Source organism: Miscanthus floridulus, chromosome 7 (genome assembly GCF_019320115.1).
Source record: "Miscanthus floridulus cultivar M001 chromosome 7, ASM1932011v1, whole genome shotgun sequence".
Lineage (NCBI taxonomy): Eukaryota > Viridiplantae > Streptophyta > Magnoliopsida > Poales > Poaceae > Miscanthus > Miscanthus floridulus.
In genome coordinates, this window is record NC_089586.1 from 60,930,425 (window position 1) to 60,948,258 (window position 17,834).

Genomic DNA, 17,834 nt, shown 5'->3' on the forward strand with positions numbered 1-17,834 from the left:
GCTGACCGTGGACTCGGTCCACAGCACTGTGTCAACGCGCGCCCATGCACACGTTCTTCTTTCCAATGCATCAATGATAAGCCTCATATAGAATGGTTGCACCTTTGGTATAGAAGTGGTTGGCATGGTCATATTTGAGCCAATGATGTCCTCATCACATGTGGTGCACCACACCACTCACATGCTGACACATGGCCATCCAGTTAGCAGCGACGTAGTCAACCCACGGTTAGCTGTGCACGTTTTGCAGATTAGCCCCTTGGTTTCCAGAGAATCAACCCGTGGTCTAGTTCAATTCAAAAGAAATACATTTTAGTCCTATTTTTATTCGTTTTAGACCCTGTAGTTTTTTTAAATAGTACACGCAATCCATAATCCGCGTAAATTCAGATTTTAATTGTTTTAATTCAAAAATGAGTTCGGTTTATTTATAGAAATGCCATTAAACCTTATTTCATGCATAACTTTTGCGTTTTAAGTCCGATTTAAGTGATTCTTTCGCTCACATGTTTGTAGCAATATGTAGAATAGTTTTATAAGCTTTTCAATCTATGTTTCTACTGTTTGGTGTACTGTTCTAATAGAAGTCTATTTGTATGCATGTAATGATTAGATTGGATGCTTGATTAGTGAATTGGAACACGTTTAGAGGGTGAGCAGTTCATGGTGACTAAGGACTAGCAAGAGGATCAGCAGTACCTAGAAGAGAACTTTGAGGAAGGCAAGTGTACCAAAGGCCCCTTGTACCTATGAATTTACAATTCATATTCATGCATGTGTCTAATTTGAAATACCATAAGGACTTTACCTAGGTTATTACTTGTACCACATGTCCTTGTTACCTAGGGTTTGGGTATGCATTTTGGATAGATGCTATAGTGCTCAAAATAAAATAATTATTAAACATGACTAAAGGCATTATGCAAGGTGATAAAATGGAGCTTTTTAGCAACAATTAGGGGGCTAGAGTACAAGGTTGAGTACTCTAGTGTCTCTCCATAAGGACTTAATCCTGAAGCGGCCACCCAGAAGGTTTTGTACAACCCCGAGTGTCATATGGCTCTGACTTTAACCTGTTAACTAGATTGTACTAGCTCGTCTGTAGCTTTCCATAAGGGCAAGAGGGGGGGCACTAGTTGGTATATTTCCTTTCCTGCTAGGGTGTGTGTACCATGCCATGACCACACGTGTCACTCCTAGAGGAGGGCCACATATGGCTAGATGGCTAGAACCTTAGCAGCTACGACTTGTTAGTGCGACTAGTGAAGGGTTACATAGTGAAACCCTACCACACTTCCTAGGTAGAGGTGTTGTGGGCCTTGCAAACCCCAGCATTGGGAATCATGGCTCGGTGGGTAAAGTTGTACAATTTCTACAGAAATATTTGACCTGTTATAACAGTCGTGCTCACAGATACGAGCGATCTGGATCCTTCATGATTAGTGGTTACTATGGATTGTTGGGAATTGATATAAACTTGCTTATACATTATTATCACTTGGGATTTGGGATTGTTCACTAAAGTAGTGATTCAGGATGCTAAAATTTGATCAACTAAAATTGCGAACCATAGTCAAACTATGTCTAGCCTTTGAGCCTCATAGATCCCTTTGCTATACTTGCTAAGCATGGTGAGCTTACACTTGCTTTACATTTAATGAAAATCCTAGATGGGTAACAGATAATGTGTATGAAGAGTTTTCTGGAGGATGTCTAGGACTACTAGGATGGTGTTCACCAGTTAGAGTCCCTGTGGCAATTTGGGTTTGGTTTTCTACTGTGTGTAATAATGTTGCCAATGAGCAAAACTATGTATGAACATTATGATGGGATATGCGATGTAATAAGTACTTTACTTTGATATTATTACAATTTGTTGGTATATGTGTGTTTGGACATCCTGGGCGCACATATATGAGTACTTGATGTTGCTATGAAAAATTGGGTGTGACAAATTGGTATGAAAGCTATAACTGACTATACGACGATCACCCTAGTTAGAAATGGATGTTTTTAGGATCACATTATGTTTATTTTACTATCTTTAATTTGCTATAAAATTTTTGCTTATATTCTATCCTTTATCTATTGCAAAAATTATCTTATTATAATACTCAACCTTTTCAATCTTATAGATGGCCCGCACCAAGCTGACACCTCGCAAGAGGTCCATCATGATGCCCACAAGGAGGACAAGGTTCACATTGGGCAAGCAGCGTTCGTACACATTTGGTGGAAGCTCTGAGGAGCATGGAGGAGGAACCGCCTATGGAGGTGCCCATGAGGAAACCTCTAGAGGACGTGATGGAAGATGGGCCCATGGATGAAGAGACAGAAGAGGGGCCCATGTTTGAGGAGCCCATGGAGATAGAAGAATCTAGGGAGGAGCCCATGGAAGAAAATGGTTAGGGTGGTTAGGAGGGAGCTGGTCCTCCTGATGATGGAGATGATTCCAATAGCTCTGATTCTGATGATGGTGGTGATGGAGATGGTGGTGATGGTGGAGATGGTAATGGAGATGATGGTGTTGATGGTGACGGAGATGGAGGAGGTGGAAATAATGGTGAGGATGACCATGATGCACTGTTGGCTCAAGGGTAGACCATGGAGATCCACTATGATCTATAAGGAGATGCCTACTACCACCCCAAGCTTCTCTCACTCGTACGCCGCTACCACACTAGGCTTCTAGGAGACAGAAGTGTACATCTATGAAGGGACTCAAGTGTGCTACATCCACCATGCCATCACTACATGACTCACACATGCAGCTGCCATCTAGGATGTAGCTCGACAAGCATTGGTGGTCAACTGCGACCGCCACTTCGCTGACATCACGTGGGAGGAGGATTGTTATCTTCCCCACCGTCGGAGTGGCCAGTCTACTTGCAACATTGCTACACTACTTGGAGAGGCGAACCCTAGGCTTAGGCTTGCCTTGATGAGCTTGGCACAAACCAACACTGACTTGGATCAGGCCTTGGATGAGCTAGATGTCATGGGGAAGGCATACCTATAGCTTGCCCGTGAGAATGCTATATTGAAGCAACATCAAGGAGGTCCTGATGTAGAAGCGCCAGGTGTTCCTACTCAATCACCCCTAAGGAACAGAGGATAATTTGGAGACCCCAACACTAGCACCAACATCGACCCATAGGAGGATTGCCTAAAAATATGTAATAAACACGCATAGATGCGCGAGAGAGTGTTTAGTTTCTTTTTCTTTTAATGGTTGAACAATTGTCATTTGAATGGTTGGATGATTGTCTTGATGAACAATGTTTGATTTGGATTTCGACATGATTGTGATGACTTGTGGGCATATCCACGGTCATTTAATTTAAGATTAAGGCCTAAGGTTCATATGAATAAATAGTTGGGTTTCTTTTTAACTTGCTGTCCATTCTATATCATTCTGAGTAGTCCAGCTTTATCAGTTCATATCTCATGTTCTTGATGTTCAATGGTCATGAAACTTTTACATAGATAATTAGACTTCTACATCTTTTTTATGGCTCTAGAATCACCTCGATACCTATTATAAATTGTGAGATACAAGCTGTTGTAAGTTGATATTTCTGTGTTGTGAATCTCGAGTAGTACTGCTTGTCATCTATTTTTGCCTGATTAAACTTTAGAATCTGAAAAAGTGTTCTAAATGAAAGTTGTAGAGAATTTCATAAGATTTCTAGAAAGGTAAAATTCGCATCCAGAAGATAAACATAGTGTGAGACATGCTCATTTTACTGCACTGTTGTTTGTCCAACTCGCCCAAAAAGTTCAGAACAATTATCTTCTTGTATACTCTACATATATCTCTTGTCTTGATCTTGTGGTGCCTACTCTTAATATACCATTATCTCCTAAAGGTTATATATTAGGGACATATGAGACTTATATGATGTATCTACAGATGGTGAACACCAGAATGAACAACCAGGAAGGTGAGGACCTACCACCACCACCTCCTATCACTATGGAGCAGCTGATGGTGATGCAAACCTAGTTGCTTCAATAGATGGCCCAGAACATATAGAATATGGGGCATGGGAATGGGAATGCACCCCTTCAAGTCAAAGACAAGAGGGGAGAGTTTATGAAAGGACATCTACCTGTCTTCAAGCACTCCACTGACCCACTCTAGGCTGATGATTGGCTACATGCTATTGAGAGGCAACTTGAGATTGCCTAGTGCGTTGACAAAGAGAAAGTCTTGTATGCTTCTGGACAGCTGCAAGGAGCTGCACATGATTGGTGGGACTCCTTCTGCTTTGGCTATACTAAAGGTAATCCCATCACCTAGCAAGAGTTTTCGTGGTGCCTTCCGCTCTCATAATGTGCCTGCTGGATTGATGAAGCTGAAGAAGAAAGAATTCTTAGCTCTCAAGCAGGGGAGCTTGTCTGTTGCAAAATATCATGATGAATTCTTATAATTGTCATGGTATGCACCTACTAAGGTGGATGATGATGAGAAGAGATAGGATCTATTCATGGAAGGTTTGAATGGTGGTCTCCTAGTACCAACTGTTGTCCCATACCTTTGCTAGTTTTCAGCAGCTGGTGGACAAGGCCTAGGTTATAGAAAACAAGCGTCGCCAAATGGAAGACAAGAAGAGAAAGTTCTAGGGGCAATAGCAAGGGAGTAACTCTCATGTCCACACTGCTCCTCAGCAAGCCTACCCACAATAGTGATATCAAGGTCAATCTAGTCTGGTCAATCGCAACCAACAACCATAGCGTGCACAGTAGTAGCAGCAGCAATAGCAGTATAAGGCACTAGCTCAGTGCCTAGTAGCAAGTCAACAATGTTCCTATGAGGAATAATGTCCCAATGCTCCATAGAAGAATGGCGCACCAAAGGCGCCAAATGCCATTACTGATAATAGATGCTTCAATTGTAGAGAACTAGGACATTACTCCAACAGATGCCCCAAGAGGACGGCTAACAGGAAGTAGAACTATGTCTAGGGAAAGGTCAACCATGTAACTACAGAAACAGCTCAGGAGGCACCAGGATGTAGTGATCAATATGTTTCCGGTCAACTCAAACTCAACTACAATACTTTTTGATTCTATTGCTTCGCATTCCTTCATAGCATATATTTTCATAAAGAAGCATGGTATTCCTATATGTGTTATGAAGAAACCCATGTTAGTAAACTCACCTAGAGGGGAAATGAAAGCAAATTGGATATGCTGAGCTGCTAGTCTCAACATAAGGGGGGTAGAATTTCAAGCCAACCTTGTAGTCATAGACTCATCTGGTACTGATGTTATCTTAGGTATGGATTGGTTGAGGTCCCAGAAGGCTAGTTATTAATTGTGGGAACAGTTATGTGAATCTTACCACTCCATCCAGAGAGAAAGTTGAGTATGTGTCACACCCAATTTTGCTATAGCAAAACCAAGTACTCATATATGTGTGCCTAGGATGTCCAAACACACACATATATCACAAATTGCAATAGTATCAAAGTAAAGTACTTATTACATCGCATATCTCATCATAAAGTTAATACAAAGTTTGCTCGACGGCAATATTATTACAATCAAAGCGCAATAACTAGCCTAACTACCATAGGGACTCCAATTGGTGAACGTCTCCCTAGTTGTCCTGGACATCCTCCGGAAACTCATTATATCCATTATCTGTTACCCATCTGGGATTTTCATTGGATGTAAAGCAAGTGTAAGCTCACCATGCTTAGCAAGTATATCAAAGGTATCTATGAGGCACAAAAAAGGCTCGACACTGTTTGACTGCGGTTCACAATTTTAGTTAATCAAATTTTAGTATCTCGAATCACTACTTTAATGAACAGTCCCAATTCCCAAGTGATAATAAAGTATAGTCATATTCATCTCAATTCCAAACCATCCACCATTCCTAGTAACCGCTAATCTCAAAGGATCTAGACCGCTCATATCCGTGAGCACGGCTGTTATAACAGGTTAATTATTTCTGCAGAAATTGTACATATTTACCCACTGAGCCGTGATTCCCAATGTCGGGGTTTGCGAGACCAACTACACCTATTCCTAGGAAGTGTGGTAGAGTTTCACTATGAAACCCTTAGCTAGTTGCACTAATAGGTCATAGCTACAAAGGAATGGCACGCGTGGGCATCGTAGCATGGTACACACCCTAATAGAAAAAGGAAAGATTCCCTCTTATCCCTTACTAGAGCTATAGACGAGCTACTATAATCTAGTTAATAGGTTAAAGTCAGAGCCATGTGACACTCGGGATTGTACGGTCCCTCCTGGGTTGCTGCTTCAGGATTAAGTCCTTATGGAGAGGCACTAGAGTACTCAACCCCATACTCCAGCCCCCTATCTGTTGCTAAAAAGCTCCATTTTATCACATTGCATAAAGCCTTTAATCATGTTTAACAATTACTTCATGTTAAGCGCTGTAGCATCTATCCAAAATGCCTACCCAATAAACCTAGGTATCTAGGATATGTGGTACAAGGAATCATCTAGGTAAAGTCCTTAAAGGCAATTCAAATTAAACACATGCATGAATGTAAGTGGTAGTAGTTCATAGGTAACAAGGGGCCTTTGGTACACTTGCCTTCCTCAAAGTTCGTCCTGAGAGTACTACTGATCCTACTAGGGGTCCTCCGTCACCTCAAATGGCTCACCCTGTAATCGTGATCCAATCATCAATCAAGCATCATACCAATCATTACATGCATACAAGATAGACTTCCATTAGAACAGTACACCAAATAGTGAAAACATAAGTTGAAAAGCTTATGAAACTATTCTATGCATAGCTACGAACACGTGAGCGAAAGAATCACTCAAATCGGACTTAAAACGTGAAAGTTATGCATGAAATAAGACGTAATGGCATTTCTATAAATAAACTGAACCTATTTTTGAATTAGAACAATTAAAAATGTAAATTATCATGGTTACAAGGACTAGTGGGACATTAAATCTGAAAAGTACAGGGGCCTAACTGATTAAAAATAGGACTAAAAAATAATTATTTTGAATTAAAATGGACTGCGGGTTGATTCTGAGAAAACCGAAGGGCTAAAACGCAAAAGTGCTCGGCTTGACTAGCGGGTTTGACCCTGGGTGCTGACTGGTCGACACGTGGTGGCTTCTAATAAGCGCGGTGCACCACGCAGGCGTGGGAGCGCTGACATGCACGCTGACGTAGCCCTGTGGATCAAGTCCACGGCTTACGGTAGATCGAACCGGTACTGTCTAATCTGGACCGTTCCTTAGCGATCTGACGGCGCAGGCATGAGCAGTGGCAGTGGGTCGCTGGGGAAGAAGGGCCCGATGGCGGCGCCATGGCCGGCGTGAACTGGAATCGCCAGTACGGCATTCCAGGGCACCAAAGCATGAACGGAGGGTACGGGAGGGATCGGCAGCTCACCGTGAGTCGGATGGGGGCGTTCTCGGCGTTTAGGATAGCTCTAGAGGTGAGGTCGACGGCGACAGGGCTTTGGAGAGAGAGAAGGCATGTGGGTGAGGTTCAATCTAGGGATTTCGTGACCAAAACGATGAGACGTTGGTACCTTCGGCTGTGGGAAAACATGGCAGAGCTCTGGGTTGCGTCGGCGTCGGCGATTGAGGCACGGAAGAGGGGAACTACGGCGGCGGTGGCTCTCGGCTGCTAGGAGAGGATGGGAGATCGAGGCGGGGCTTTGCTCGGGGTTATATAGGCTAGCCGGTGGGGGAAATAGGGAAGGGAAGCGGTGGATTCAGGCAGAGGGGGATGCTTTCCTTCTGTGGGCGACGACGCGGCGCTTGCCATCGGTGGTGACCGGAGAAAAAGGAAGGCACCGGCAGTGAAGAACGGAAGGCTAAGGAAGAAGAAAGGAAAGAAGGGAGAAGACGCTGACAGGTGGGGACAGTGCGTAGTGAGAGGGAGAGAGCGGTGAGCGGCGATGAAGGCCGAGCCAGTGGCGCTGTAGGCCATTGCGCCGAGCTAGGCCACCGAGTGATGTGCGTGCGCGGGAGGAAAAGCAAGGTAGGCCGATCAGTGGGTCGAGCAGTAGGTTGGGCTGTGCGGGGTGCGGGCCAGCGCGCTGATGCGGGGTAGGCCTACCGAGACAGGCCGCCGAGTGATGCCAGCATAGGAACAAGAAAGGAGGAAGGGGCTGGGCTGATTCGGTTGGGCTAAAATGAGAGAAGATGATTTTTTTTCAAAATCAATCTTTTTCCAATTCTATTTCCTCTATTTTAAATTTTAAACCAAATTCGAATGGGATTTGAATTCAGCTTGAAATCTTCTAACCCTACACTCATCCAAAAACCATATGCTTTGGCATGAATGCAACAAACAAGTTTCTAAACCTTATAGTTTATTTTATTTATCCAATATTTAATATTTAGCCTAAGTTAAAAATACCTAGAAAATGTATTAAAGGATAAGAATTTAATTTCTAATTTGTAGTAAGAGTTTTGGGTGTTACAAACCTACCCCCCTTAAGATGAATCTCGTCCTCGAGATTCGGATGGTTCAAAGAGATTGGGATAGTCAGTTCTCAGATCTTCCTCTCTTTCCCAAGTTGCCTCATCCACTGAGTGTCTGTTCCACTGAACCTTGCACATTCTTGTTATTTTGCTCCTTGTGATTCTCTCCGCTGTTTCCAAGATTCTTATTGGATATTCTTTGTATGATAGATCCCCTCGGATATCCAGTTCTTCCAAAGGTAGTTGTTCCTCAGGTACTCTTAAACATTTCTTAAGTTGTGACACATGGAAAACATCATAAACACCTAAGAGCTACTCTGGTAACTCTAGCTAGTAAGCAACTTCTCCTCTCCTGTTGATGATCTTGAATGGTCCCACATACCTAGGTGACAACTTTCCCTTGGTATGAAATCTCTTAACTCCTTTCATTGGTGAAACTTTGAGATAGACAAAGTCACCATTTTCAAACACCAAATCTCTTCTTCTCGTGTCCGCATAGCTTTTCTATCAGGACTGTGCAACCTTTAAGTTTTGCCTTATTGTTTGTACTTGTTTTTCTACTAGTTGCAAGACATCTGGTCCAAAGACTTGACTTTCCCCTATTTGATTCCAAAACAATGGTGTTCTGCACTTCCTGCCATACAATGCCTCAAACAGTGCCATCTTGAGACTCTTTTGGTAGCTATTATTATAGGAGAATTCGGCATAAGGTAAACTCTTATCCCAACTTGTCTCATACTACAGAGCATAAGCTCTTAGCATATCTTCTAAGATCTGATTTGTTCTCTCGGTCTATCCATCTGTTTGAGGATGGTAAGCTGAGCTAAAGTTCAACTTCGTATCCATGGACTCATGCAATTTCTACCAAAAATGTGATGTGAACTGTGTACCCCTATCCGAAACAATCTTCTTTGGTACACCATGTAAACATACAATCCTTTCCATATATAACTCTGCTAAATTTGCACTCGAATAAGTTACCTTGACCAGAATGAAAAGTGCCACTTTTGTTAGACGGTCAATAATCACCCAGATAGAGTCAAATCCTCTCTATGTATGGGGTAATCCAACTATAAAGTCCATTACAACTTATTCCCATTTCCACTCGGGTATCTTCATAGGCTATAGCAAACCTGTTGGCCTCTGATGTTCTGCTTTTACTCTTTGGCACGTGTCACATATAGCCACATGCTCAGCTACATCTCTCTTTAGTCCATACCACTAGTATCTCTCTTTAAGATCAAGATACATTTTAGTACTTCCTGGGTGTATGGAGTAGGCTGAGTCATGAGCTTCCCTCAAGATAGACTCCCTAATAGACTTCACTTCTGGCACACAAATCCTTTTACCAAACCATACCATCCCTCAATCATCCATGTGGAATCCTAGGGGCTTTACCAATCACTATACAGTTCTGCAATATCCTTGATCCTCTCGTCATTCAACTGTCCCTTACGAATCTCTTGTTCTAGAGTAGATTCTACCTCTAACTCCATGGTGTTGGCCACAATACCCAAATTTAGGTATTTGAACTCTTCACACAACTCTTCAGGTAGTTGAGTTGTATAGGCCATGTTCACATAACTCCTTCTACTCAAGGCATCTGCTACAACATTAGCCTTTCCCAGGTGATAGTGTATATCGAAATCATAGTCCTTGATTAACTCTAGCCATCTGCTGTTGCCTCAGATTCAGATCTGACTGTGTGAATATGTACTTCAAACTCTTATGGTCCATATAAATCTCACACTTATGACCAATCAGGTAATGCCTCCAAATCTTGAGAGCATGTGTCACAGAACCGACCAATTTATAAGAGCACAAGTACAAAAACAATCAGCCGAAACTGATCAAATTCTCGAACTTGAGTCCTATATAAACCCGGTAGTCAACCGAAATCTCGAAGGATTTCAAACCAACTTGCATACAACCAAGATCACAGTAATTCAACATAACATATCGTACTGTTACAACATTTCATAGACTGTTCACAAATAGATCACATCATCATAGAGTCATCGTTATTACAAAACAAGTCTTGTAAAACATGCGGAAGCAAATAGTTTAACTCACACACCGAGTTCAAATACACATACTGGTTTGCTGATCACGGCCCTACAAAAGCATTCAGATAAGAGAACAGAGATCATGCCCATGATCTAGTCTTCATCACCCGCCGGGTGGAGACAATACTTATAGAATCCCTGATATAGAAGGTCATCTGCAATAAGAGGGAAATAAACCCTAAGTATGGGAATGTACTTAGCTAGACTTACCCATCAAAAACCAAACAAATGACACCAAGGATTATACATAGCTTAATGTAGTGGAGCTGGCTGACACTTTCTTTTTGTAGAAAAGCATAAGTAGTATGATCAACTCTTATCCTGACTAGCAGTGACTTTTTAGTCATTATCCTGTCATCTATATTAGCACCTATACTAAGCAATCATTTTATTAGGGTGCAAACATTAATAATCATATCAGGTATTCATTGTGGCAACCTTATCATCATCATCCATTTAACCATATCATTAAATTAATTGAATCTACGTTGCCGCTGCTCAGTCAAGTTCTCACTATCCGGGAGAGACGATGATTCGAATCGATTCCTGTCCAGCTGGAGGGGTATTCCTAAACACAAACCCTGCTTCCCTCGTCAGGGTCGCAAATAAGTCACCTTTGGTACTGATTCAGGAGTCGTGAGTCCGAACATATCAGGCATTCTCAGAGAACCACTCTGCCAAGGTTGTTCGGGACTCTAACCTGCCTTGGACTTATGCCAATGGCTCTCTGCACATCCTTACTACCTCTAGAATGCACAGCCACTGCTCGCGTCCCTGGCCTGAGTTCAAGCTACTAGGCTTCGCGATTCGGAACGACTTATCCGGCCAGCTAAGTGTTAGGCTACGTTCAACATGACATGAGGACGTACAAGTGTATCGGTCCTTAAATGACTCAGACGGAGTCACTCTGTCCAAACCTACACAAGACCCCTGCTCGGTCTTAATTCATTATTCACATGGTTCTTTTCCACTGATAGCAAATATAGCCAACCGTGATCCACCTCATCCCTAAGCTCGCAGGTGACAGGAAATCACCTGACTTCTACCACACTAAGCATGGCTAAGCATTTAACCCGTCCTGAACTTAAATAGGATTTCAGTGCGATATCTAGACAAGGAAGAATATATAATGCAGCAATTGGTTCCAACCAATTCCTATACGTAATGCATCATCAACAATAAAAGATACTCAATGTATTTGTAAAAACATGGGAGGCTTAATATGCTCCGGGGCTTGCCTTTCAGGAACGAGGAAGGCTGGTGGTCAGGGCACTCGGGCAATTCCTCCGCGGCGACTGCTTCGTCGGTTTCCTGCACCATGGGTTCCTCCTCCTGGTTGGCTCCCACGAACTCCAACAACGTCACTCCCTCCGGCACACCTATTGCATGAATGCGCAAGATAAATATCATGGATGCACATGAACGAATGTCAGGGATGCTTGGGGAATGCACATGTTTGCTATAGTTTGCATATTCCAACTTAAGCCCTATTCAAATCACTTTCACTTACCACGTTTATACAACCTAATGTATAATTGCTCATCTTCAGTTAATGACCTAGCACCTGCACCTAAGCATATTCTCAAGTTAGGCTAACCCCTAAACAATCAACGAGAACATTGCACAAGCATACACTCAAGCATTTGTATTTCAACCAAATGGAGACTATGTAGCGGTACAGTAAACTAGCCATAACTGGAGATTTATAATTCCAAATGACATGCAACAAGACAATCTGGAAAGCCTATGAAATTGTCTACAATTCATTTTCAGATCTCAAAGCATGATTCAACACTTTACCAAGTCGAATTCATCAATCAACAGAACTCTGTCCTCACAAGGCAGAGAGTAAGCAAAAACTGGAACCTAACTTTAAACAGCTGTAGTTTCTAAACTACTAGGCCAAATGCCCTCAAATTTTGACAGGAGCTAGCTACCTAAATTATCTACAACTCTTGTATTCATCTCATTCACAGAAAACCAAAATATCATGGGGAACTTTCCAAAGTCCCCAGATCTGTCCAGAGGGACATAATGCAAACGAATAATGAATAACTTAAGATGTAAACATATAACTGGACAAAACTAAATCTACTCACATGTCACACATATCACAAGAACACCAGAAAGTAGGGTGTTCATTCCCAAAACATTTCCTCTAATACCTTTCTTAATTTATTTAATTAATTAGAGGAAATAGTAAACATATATGAAAACTACACCATTAAATCTACAAAAATTACAGTAGACACTACATGTCCCTAAGTAGACTACCATAAAAATTTCACACCATTTTAGTAAGTACAACAGCCTACACAAAATTGGTAAGGCAGAATGGCTTAAAACGGCATAATTAGGAAACCTTAGTGAAAAGTGTCAAGCAATAGATTTCATATTTTTCCTAGCATCTATAAGGGTACCAAGATACTACCTACCAAGTTTTATGGCCATAGGATTCATAGATAATTTACAAAAATTCACACAAGTATCTACCAATGATAAAAGGAAAATCTATAACTCAAAAACTACACATGCAATATCTCTCAAATTTTAACCAGAGCTTATACTAAGCAATACTAGCTTACCCACAAAATTTCACAATTTTTGGATCACAGAAACTCAAGATATGATTTAAACAAGTTTGCATGCATTCAAAAACACTTTTCAAGTTCCTATTTAATTCATCCAAAATATCTACATAAAGTGCTCAAGACATATTTTTCTTAAATACTAGACCTAACTGTGAGTCTAACAAAATTGGAAGTACTCAATTTGGATCTACCAATTTGGAGTTACAAAAATCACAAATCAGCATTCAAAACTGCATTTTTGAACTAGCCCTATGAATGCACAGCCACTGCCGTGTGGGTCCCGGTGTCAGCCAACCCCACCCGTCAGCGAGACAAAAACAGAGGACACGGCTGCGACGGCGCGGAAGATGGCGTAGCTCATCAGCGGTGAGGACTCCGGTGACCAAACCGGCACAAGCATGACCTCCGAGACCTCTCGGACCTATTGAGCTACATGGTTGGGCCGATTGCTGGCGACCAAGACGACGGCGGCGGCCATGGCGGTGGGGTGATTTGGCTCGACGGCAAGATGCCGGAGCCAGCCGCGATGGCCCAAACAACTGGCACATCAAGCTCCTACATCCTACTGCGAAGCTAGCACACACGTTTACACGGTGAAAGGCCGATGGAAGTGCCCCGGCCACGACGATAGGGCATGGCGGTGACACTCCGGCGAGCGGCGCGCGGTGTTAGGACCTTACCCAGCGCACCCGGCTAGCCAGATAGAGCTCGGTGAGGCATTGGGAGTGTGAAGGAGCTGCTGTGGTGGTGCTAGAGCAAAGAGGCACGAGCGGGGGCCAGCTTTAGCGACGGCGGAGCTCGCTTGGCCATGGCGGAGTTGCGCTGCTCTTTGGCTATGAACGGGGAAGGCGATGGAGGGTGAAGGAGAGTGAATGAGGGGCAGAGTGCGTGCGGAGGGCAGCAGGGAGTCCTCCACTTCAAGCCAGCCAGCGCGCGGCGTAGTTAGGGCGATCCGAGCGCGTGGCGGCCACACGGCGTCCATCTTCTGTTGCCGGTCGGCACTGTAGGTGACTGACTTTTTCGTTTCAGTGATCAATGAGCCGACTGATAGCGAAACTTGCCAACAATAGATCTCTTAATCCGTGGCGATCCAGGTTAAGTTGTAATTAACAAAGTTGGAGACCTACGTGAGTACTACAAGTTTGCTAATTGGAGCTCGAGCTAATTTGCCATAGATTTCAATATACATGGCTCCAAAGTCGTCTTCATGAAACTAGAAAGCAGTTCCAACACTTAGATAATTTTTCAAATGTTGAATCCACCATCAATGCTGACTTGTGGGTCCTTTTTGAACATGTCGTGCACATTTTCATGAGATGGCCATAAAACAACTTTTGTTCCTTATATAATTTGCTACAACTTTGTTTTAGGTTGCTCAGACATGCAAACATCCTAAGCCACACTTTTTAAATAGTCAAACACAGGAGCTCTAGGGGTCCAAATTGGTCAAACCATGACTTGGAAACCTAATTAGGCAAAATGATCAACATGAACAATGTTCCAAATGACATCTTAGGTGTAACTAAGTTACTTACAAGCATTTTTAGCCACACCATGCATTGGTCACACAAGAATCAAGCAAGGTATGTACTGAAATAATGAAAAACACAAGAAATGTTGCAAATGTTTCATAGTCATGTTTCACACGTTTCATGATCTGGTTGCATAGTATTAACTAACTTTGCTTCACTAAAGTGAGTGGCACATGTTACACTTAAGTGTTGCACACTTTACATTTCATAAAAGAAACAACACACATGAAATATACAACATGTTGCAATGTTTCGAAATCATGTTTCATATGATATAAGTTCATGAAGGGATGCATGATGCTTATGTTCATGAAATGCAGTGCAAATGTGGAAGCTAAACACCTATGGTGTTACAGCATGCACCACACCAGCTAATTCCAGATCATGAGTCAGATAATTTAACTCATGTTTTCTCAGCTATCTGGATGCATAGGCAATGACTCTACCTTCTTGCATAAGAACACCACCTAAACCTTGCCATGAGGCATCACAGTAGATAGAGAAGCTTTTGGTGAGATTAGGTAAGATAAGCACTGGGGCAGAAGTCAATCTCTTCTTCAACTCCTCAAAACTATCCTAACATTGCTTAGTCCATATGAATTTGGCATTCTTCTCTAACAAAGCAGTCATGGGCTTGGCTAACTTAGAAAATCCCTCGATGAATCTCCTATAATACCCAGCCATACCCAGAAAACTCCGAATCTCACTAACATCCTTAGGTGGCTTCCAACTCAACACATCTCTAACCTTCTTGGGATCTACTGCTACCCCTCCATTAGAGATTATGTGACCAAGGAAAGATACTTCTTTTAGCCAGAACTCACATTTGATGAATTTGGCATAAAGCTAATGTTCTCTAAGCTTCTGCAACACCAACCTCAAATGTCCTTCATGTTCTTCTTCATTCTTAGAGTACACTAGTATGTCATCAATGAACACGACGGCAAACTTGTCAAGGTACTCCATGAACACTTTGTTCATCAGATACATGAAGTAAGCAGGTGCATTTGTCAGACCAAAAGACATGATTGTGAACTCATATAGTCCATATCAGGTCACAAAAGTGGTCTTGGGGATGTCAGTACGCCTTATCCTCAACTGATGGTATCTAGATCGAAGGTCGATCTTGGAAAACACACAAGCCCCTTTCAACTGGTCAAATAGGTCATCAATTCTAGGTAGTGGGTACTTGTTCTTAATTGTGACCTCATTAAGTGACCTATAGTCTATGCACATCCTTTGTGTACCATCCTTCTTTTCTACAAACAGTACTGGTGCACCCCATGGTGATGAACTAGGTTGAACATAACCCTTATCTAACAATTCCCTTAATTGTTTCTTAAGTTCTGCTAATTCATTCACTCCCATTCTATAGGGTCTCTTAGCTATGGGTGCAGTTCTACGTAAAAGTTCAATTATAAACTCGATGTCTCGGTCAGGTGGCATACCTGGCAATTCCTTAGGGAAGACATCTGGGTACTCATTAACTATCCTTATATCTTCTAAGGTTGTGCCCTCCAACTGATTAACGTAGCAAATTTCGGCAGCTGACTGAGTTGCCACATACATAACTTCCTCTCCAGATGAAGTGGTAAGATTCACAGAACTATTTCCACAATTAATAACTGCTTTCTGTAACCTTAGCCAATCCATACCCAAGATGACATCGATACCGGTGGAATTTATGACTACAAGATTTGCTTGAAATTCTACCCCCTTATGCTGAGACTAGCATCTAAGCATATCCACTCTGCTTTCATTACCCCACTAGGTGAGCTTACTAACATGTGTTTCTTCATAACACTTAGTGGAATACCATGCTTCTTTATGAATGTATATGTTATGAAGGAATGCGAAGCACCAGAATCAAAAAGTACTGTAGCTAAGTTTGAGTTGACCGGAAACATACCGATCACCACATCCGGTGCCTCCTGAGCTGTTTCGGCAGTCACGTGGTTCACCTTTCTCTGAACATAATTGTACTGTGAGTTAGCCATCTTCTTGGGGCACCTATTGGAGTAATGTCCTGGCTCTCCACAATTGAAGCATTTGTTATCATTAACTGCATTTGGCGCTTTTGGTGCGCCATTCCTCTGCGGAGCATTGGGGGCATTATTCCTCACTGGTACATTGTTGGGTTGCTACTGGCGCTGAGCTAGTGCCTTGTACTGCTGCTGTGCATGCTGGGGTTGCTGGTTGCGGTTGGGACCTGTCTAACCTTGATAGCATTGCTGAGGTTGAGCTTGTTGAGGGTTGGTACGGAAGCGAGAGTTGCTCCCGGATTGCTGTCCTTGAAATTTCCTCTTTTTGTCCTCCATCTGGCGGCACTTGTTCTCAATCACTAAAGCCTTGTCCACTAGCTGCTGGAAGTTAGCAAAGGTATGAGACAACAACTGGTACTGGAGGCCATCATTCAGACCCTCCATAAACAGCTCCTGCCTCTTTCATTCCTCATCTACCTCAGTCGGTGCATACCATGACAATTGTATGAACGTGTCACGATATTCAACAATGGTCATGCTCCCTTGCTTGAGAGCCAAGAACTCCTTCTTCTTCAGCTTCATCAGTCCTGCAGGCACGTGGTGAGTGCGAAAGGCACTGCTGGAACTCAGCCCAAGTGATGGGATTAGCTTCAGTACAGCCGAAGCGGAACGAGTCCCACCAATCCAGTGCAGCTCCTTGCAACTGTCCAAAAGCATATAAGACCTTCTCCTTATCATCACACTGAGCAATCTCCAGTTGTCTCTCAATGGCACATAGCCAGTCGTCAGCTTGGAGTGGGTCGGCAGAGTGCTTGAATACAGGTGGGTGTCCTTTCAGGAACTCTCCCCTCTTATCTCTAACATGAGGGGGTGCATTCCCATTCCCTTGCCCCATGTTCTGCATATTCTGGGCCATCTGCTGAAGCAACTGTGTCTGCATCATCATCAGCTGCTCCATGGTGACTGGGGGTGGTGGTGGCAGTTCCTTGCCTCCCTGGTTGTTCCTCCTGGTGTTCACCATCTGTAGATGCATCATATAAGTCTTACATGTCCAAACATATAACTCTTAAAAGATACTGGTGTAACAAGAGTAGGTGTAGACAAGAGATATATGTAGGGTATGCAAGAAGATATTTGTTCTGAACTTTTTCAGCGAGTTGGACAATAGCAGTGCTGTAAAACGAGCATATCTCACTCTCTGTTTATCATATGATTTCGTAT